Source organism: Ischnura elegans, chromosome 5 (assembly GCF_921293095.1).
Source record: "Ischnura elegans chromosome 5, ioIscEleg1.1, whole genome shotgun sequence".
Taxonomy (NCBI): Eukaryota; Metazoa; Arthropoda; class Insecta; order Odonata; family Coenagrionidae; genus Ischnura; species Ischnura elegans.
Window position 1 is genome coordinate 38,283,127 of NC_060250.1, and position 5,626 is coordinate 38,288,752.

The following is a 5,626-nucleotide window of genomic DNA, read 5'->3' on the forward strand; positions in this document are numbered from 1 at the left end:
CTAAGAAGACACCCAAGGATGATTTACCAGTGTCCATTGCACTTAAAACATTGGTAATAAGTTCATGAAGAGCTGTGGAAGTAGATTTGTTTTTTCTGAAACCATGTTGTTGTTTAGTGAGAACTGAATTTTTTTCCAAGAAATTTACAACACGTTTTTGCATTACTTTTTCAAAAACTTTTGAGAAGCCTGATAGCAAGCTTATAGGCCTGAAATTTGTTATATCCTTTGAATTTCCTTTTTTTTGCAATGGAATTACCTTGCTTACCTTCAATCTTTTGGGAAAGCTACCCTCACTTAAGGAAAGATTAATGAGATAGACGAGGATTTTGCATATATAAGGAATGGAGAATTTAATTATTCTGTCTGGTACACCATCAATTCCTGCAGAGTTCTTATTTTCCATGGATTGACCAATTTGAATTATTTCTTTCTCTGTGACAGGAAAAAGGTAAAGTGAATGTAGTACCATGTTATTAGGACTATTTCTTAAATTTCCATTTTTAATACATGAGACAGAATTTTTTGGAGCCTCAATAAAGTAGCGATTTAGGGTGTTTGCTATGTTATTTGGGTTAACTTGTATATCATCATTCACTAATAGCTGTATATTTTTTGCTTGACTATTATTATTTGTCTCCTTTTTTATTATCTGCCAAGTGGTTCTTGTAATATTTTTGGCACAGGCAAGAAGTTTATCATTTGAGGTTGACTTTGCTTTTTCCACGGTTTCTTTAAAATATTTACAAAAGTTTTTGTACGTAGTCTTATGTATATCACTGTCAGTGTTTTTGGCTAGAAGATATAACTCCCTTTTACGTTGACTCATATTTACAATTTCCCTAGTTAACCACAATTTTTTTTGATGGGTATCAGAAATTTTGTACCTTTTCACAGGAAAGTTGATATCAAAATAGTAAAGGAATTTGTCTAAAAATGCTTCCATTTTTTCATCGAAGGAGTTGGCAGCATAGACTTCTTTCCATTGTTCATTTTTTAGATCATAGGCTAACAATTGCATTTGGTTATCATGGAAGCACCTTTTATAAGTGTAATACGGATTGTTTTTTACACCATTTTTTACATTAATATACAATGAGATACCCTTATGATCAGAAAAACCAGTATCAAATATATTTAACTCACAATTTTCCCTGAGAATATTTGTAATGATTTGATCTATAATGGATTTGCTAGTACTGGTAACCCTAGTGGGTTCAGTAGCAATAGCACTAGCCTGGAAGGAGTCTAAAACTGACAGAATTTGTTTAACTCTTTCACAATCGCCATTAAGAAAATTTACATTTAGATCTCCACACACCACAATATTATTTGCTTGTTTGTACAAGATGTCAAGTAAGTTATATAGATTATCGATAAAGACATTAAAATTTCCAGCTGGTGATCTATACAGGCACACAACAAATATTTTAGGTTTCAACAGCTGTATAATGGAAAATTCAAAATCTTTCTCTATTACATTGATGTTATTTAGAGTAACATTTTTGAATTCTATGTCATTTTTAACAAATATACATGTCCCCCCATTTTTGAATTCATTTCTGCATGAAAAACTACCCAAATTATAGTTGCTGATGTTAATACAAGTTAGTTCATAGTGCCTGAGCCAATGTTCAGTAAAACATAAAATATCCATCTGATTTAATTCACTTTCTAAAAGAACATCGAGCTCTGTCAATTTGTTTTTTAGACTTTGAACATTTTGGTAAAACATCTTAAGAGTTTGTGTCTTTTCTTTTCTATCATCATCAATATGGTTGGATTTAAAATTGTCATCATCTGGCACTTTCTTTAGTTTCCCTGTTTTTGGCATAAGGAAATAACATTTTCAATATATTTACCTAGTAAAAAGGAACCTTTACGATTTAAGTGCACACCATCTTTTCCCAGGCAGTCAGATCCCACATACTTGTTTACCTCGCAGAACAGTGCTCCCAGAGTTTCACAAGCCCATCTTATATTACAGTTTACCTCATTTATGTATTGATTATTTACATATCTCCTGTGTATGATGGAATTCACTGCAATCAAGGACTTGGGAAATGTTTCTTGTAGCGATAGAGGCGCTAAATACATTTCAAAGTCGTAGTGCCAACACTATAAATTATTATTTACCTATTATCTGTGAAACATCTGTGGAAATAAAATTGGATTTTATGCTGATGCTTGCAGTATATTCGGAGATAAGCAAAATTTATTATGTACATGAAAATAAGCCATCATAAAGGTGTTTCTGTGGAATATAAACGTGAAAAACTTATTTCTCCATGATGTGTTTCTCAATTATTTATAACTACGTGTTGGTACGCTTCGACTTAGTCAACAAGATCCTGAGAAGTGGAAAGGGGGTTGAAATACGACTTGCCGAGCAAAATCTTAAAGTTATTATACTTTAGAGTGGGATTGATGGGTAATATATTAAGTAATATCAATTTCATAAATTTATTGCTTATAGAGACCTTTTTGGTTGATAATCATTAGTTTAGAAATGATTTTTTGCAATTATACCATAGGCCATCGATTCATACTTGCAGTTCATGAGTGGCAATGAATTCCTGTATTAATTACTCATACCCGTTGGAAATGATAGCTAATATTTTTTGTGCGTTTAGATATAAGAATTTAATTTCTCTCGGTAACGCTGTAATACTTTATTACCTCCCTTTGCAGTGGACGAAAGATCGTCAAAACGAATTTGAAATGTCTTTGAATTGGCTATTCGGAAAGAAGAAGACTTCTCCTCCCGGACCTCAGGTTGAAGAAACTAAGGAAGTTGAAGATGGCTATCTTTTCGTGGAAGATAGCTCTTCAAAGGAAAGTAGCACGTCTTTGTATCCTAGTATTACCCCTGGAGCTGTTGGTACTACCACTGGTGTTGAGAGAACTGAAGTGCAAACTCATGACAATGCTCATGATGGTGTTCATGGTGAAAGTGCTTCGTTTCTTTCCGGTGTACCGTTCGTTCTCACTAGGAGTGATTACTCTCACAACCAGATATCCGAGGCACAGAATTTTCTGTACCTTACAAAAAGGTCCACCAATGTGAACAATTACTGCTATGATTTTACCCTCGAACTGAGTATTGTTAATCAGTGAAAATTTTGTGTGTGTGTTGCCGGCCTTTCTCAAGTACTCATTGTTGATTCTGACAATTTTATCAAGGTTAGATAATTCAGAGTTTTTTGTGGTCTTTTTGAAACCGCGCCTATAAATATTCCATATTTTTGATCGCTTTTATCTTGCGTGGACATGGTTTAGATGTTCTCTCTTGTCATCGGTTAATTTCTTTAATGGGGATGCCAAATGGAAATCACTTCAGGATGCTTCGTCAGACTAGTTGTCTTTGCTCTCTGTTTTAACAAGATCGAAGAAATCGCCGAGTAACTTTCAAATGCAGTGTGATTCTATAAATTGATGGGTGGGCTGTATAGCAGAAAGAGGCGTTTGCCTTCTTAGTGAGTTAAGCACGCACTATAGAAATTAAAGCAACTGCTCGGAGAATTTTCAGGGGTAGATGTTCCTTTTAATTATATTTTTGTAAATGAAAGAGGTAATTGTTAATGGCTGAAAGCCTTGATTGTAAAGTGCGCTATTAATTTCTCCATGACTATTTTGCAAGCCAAAGCATAAAATGCTAATAAAGATTATCGGAGACGGCTTATTAGTCGGTTTTTATCTCCTAATGACTTCCCGATAGAATCTGTCTAAAGAACAAAATATTGACAGAAGGTCCAGGACTGTTGGGATCAGGTCTAGGACAGAAATGAAGGAATCTCTGGCATTACTCCTCTTGCACTGTGCATACCTTTCGTATGTATACACTTACTCTATCATGTTTTGAATTGTAGAGCTGGAAAACAAGATGTCAATATTTTTATCCATAAATCATAACAATTGCTCCAAGCATACTGAAGAAATACTGTAGGTTTTCTTGGTATTAGCTTCTTCAAATGAATTTTTTAATTACTCTTCTTCTTTGGCTCCATTTAATTATATGTGTACTCTGTAGCGTAGCCAGGATTTTGAAATAGGGTGGGTTTACTGGAGATTTTTGAGCCCTTCTGGGGTGTATAGAAAACACCCCAGGGCAAGGGGTGTTTTTACCCCAGGAAAATTTTAGGATTTTGATGTTGAAAAGGTGATTTATGGGACTCAAAAACAGTAATTTTGTATGAGTATTTACTTTCAAGGCCATATTACTCATTTTTGGCTCCTCTTTCAAAGGCTCAAGGTTGTAACCCGAAACCTCACCTCCCCCGATGCTATGCCACTGTGTGCACTTCCATGTGTAACTCATCTCTAGTAATCCTATGTGTGGAATCTACTCATTCTAAGGATAATTTCCAGCTATAATGATCATTGACAGTCTTCAGCTCTCCACCTAATTTTATCATTTGGTAACTTTTTCAATAATATGTTTTCTTGCTAGATATTTTATATCTTGACCTATACACGAGGATCACTGCATTAATGCACCAAAATTTCCTGACACCACAACCTTAAGTCTCAGCACTTCTAATTTTTACAATGTATTTACTCATCCTTTAGGAACACCATGTCACTTTTCAACATAATCTCCGTCCTTTTCAATGCCCTTACGCCACCTTGGAACTAAGGCCTGTAGTCCTGATCGGTAAAACTATGACTTGGCACACTGAACAATAAGTTTTTGTGCAGTATGGGGTCTACTGCTGCGTCCATGATCATCATTATTGCACGCCCATTCTCATCAGATACTCGTTGTGCCCACTGACTAATTGTTCTACAATCAGCATCATCATCTCTATTCACCCTCTTCTACTTTTCGTGAATGTTTCCGACCATCACATTCTCACTACAAATGAACTCGATGACAGCGTGCTACTTTTGACAGACATCAAGTGCATCCGCCATCATATAGAACTGCTGCTGTCACACCACAAGCGGTATTGTATTCAAATAAATTTGAATGGAAGTGGGAATAGGGCTTCAATGTACTCTGTTAATTGGAAATACCTAGAGTAGTGATGGTGTCAGAAAATTCATGTGCATTCGTTTTGGAGCCCCCCTTGTAACTAATTTAAGGTCTTTTTTTTTTTGCTGTTCTTCCCATCCGCTAGTCTTTCAACAATTGCCCTCATCAATGTTATCACGTGGTATTTATGCTGTCCCATCTCCTTCTAAAGGTTTTCAAAAGTGTTCTCTTTACTCCTACTCTTTTTAGGACTTACTCATCGCTCACTCAGCTGGCCCATTTAGGCATAATAATTCCACTGTAGCACCTTATTTCAGACGTTTCCGGTTTTAAAACATGTCCCAATGTTTCTAATAGTCCAGATGAAAAAGACAGTTTCTGGGAGGCATGAGCATTGTAGAGACCTGAGCCAAGCATGGAAGCTGGTTATAGTACCCCTGGCATCCTGGGTGTATGCAAAAGAATAGGGATTCTTTTTCCTTACTCCCCTCTGACTGAAAGTTGGGGCTGCAAAAGTGAGCTCCTTATATAAGTAGTCTTTTCACGGGTGGACAAACAATCATCCCCTAGGCAGTCAACCACCTAGGATTACCTGCCAGATATCAAGGGGTCGTCAAAGAAGTTAGTTGGATTTCTTCTTAATTCTTCATT

The 5,626-nt window shown here is 35.8% G+C and overlaps 1 long non-coding RNA gene across 1 annotated transcript; it reads left to right on the plus strand.

The window, feature by feature from the left end:
- The first annotated feature begins 2,131 nt into the window (after positions 1-2,131).
- On the plus strand, positions 2,132-3,682 carry LOC124158745. Its single transcript, XR_006864866.1, has 2 exons — positions 2,132-2,431; positions 2,692-3,682. It is a non-coding gene; the product is annotated as an uncharacterized LOC124158745 (long non-coding RNA).
- Positions 3,683-5,626: the final 1,944 nt, after the last annotated feature.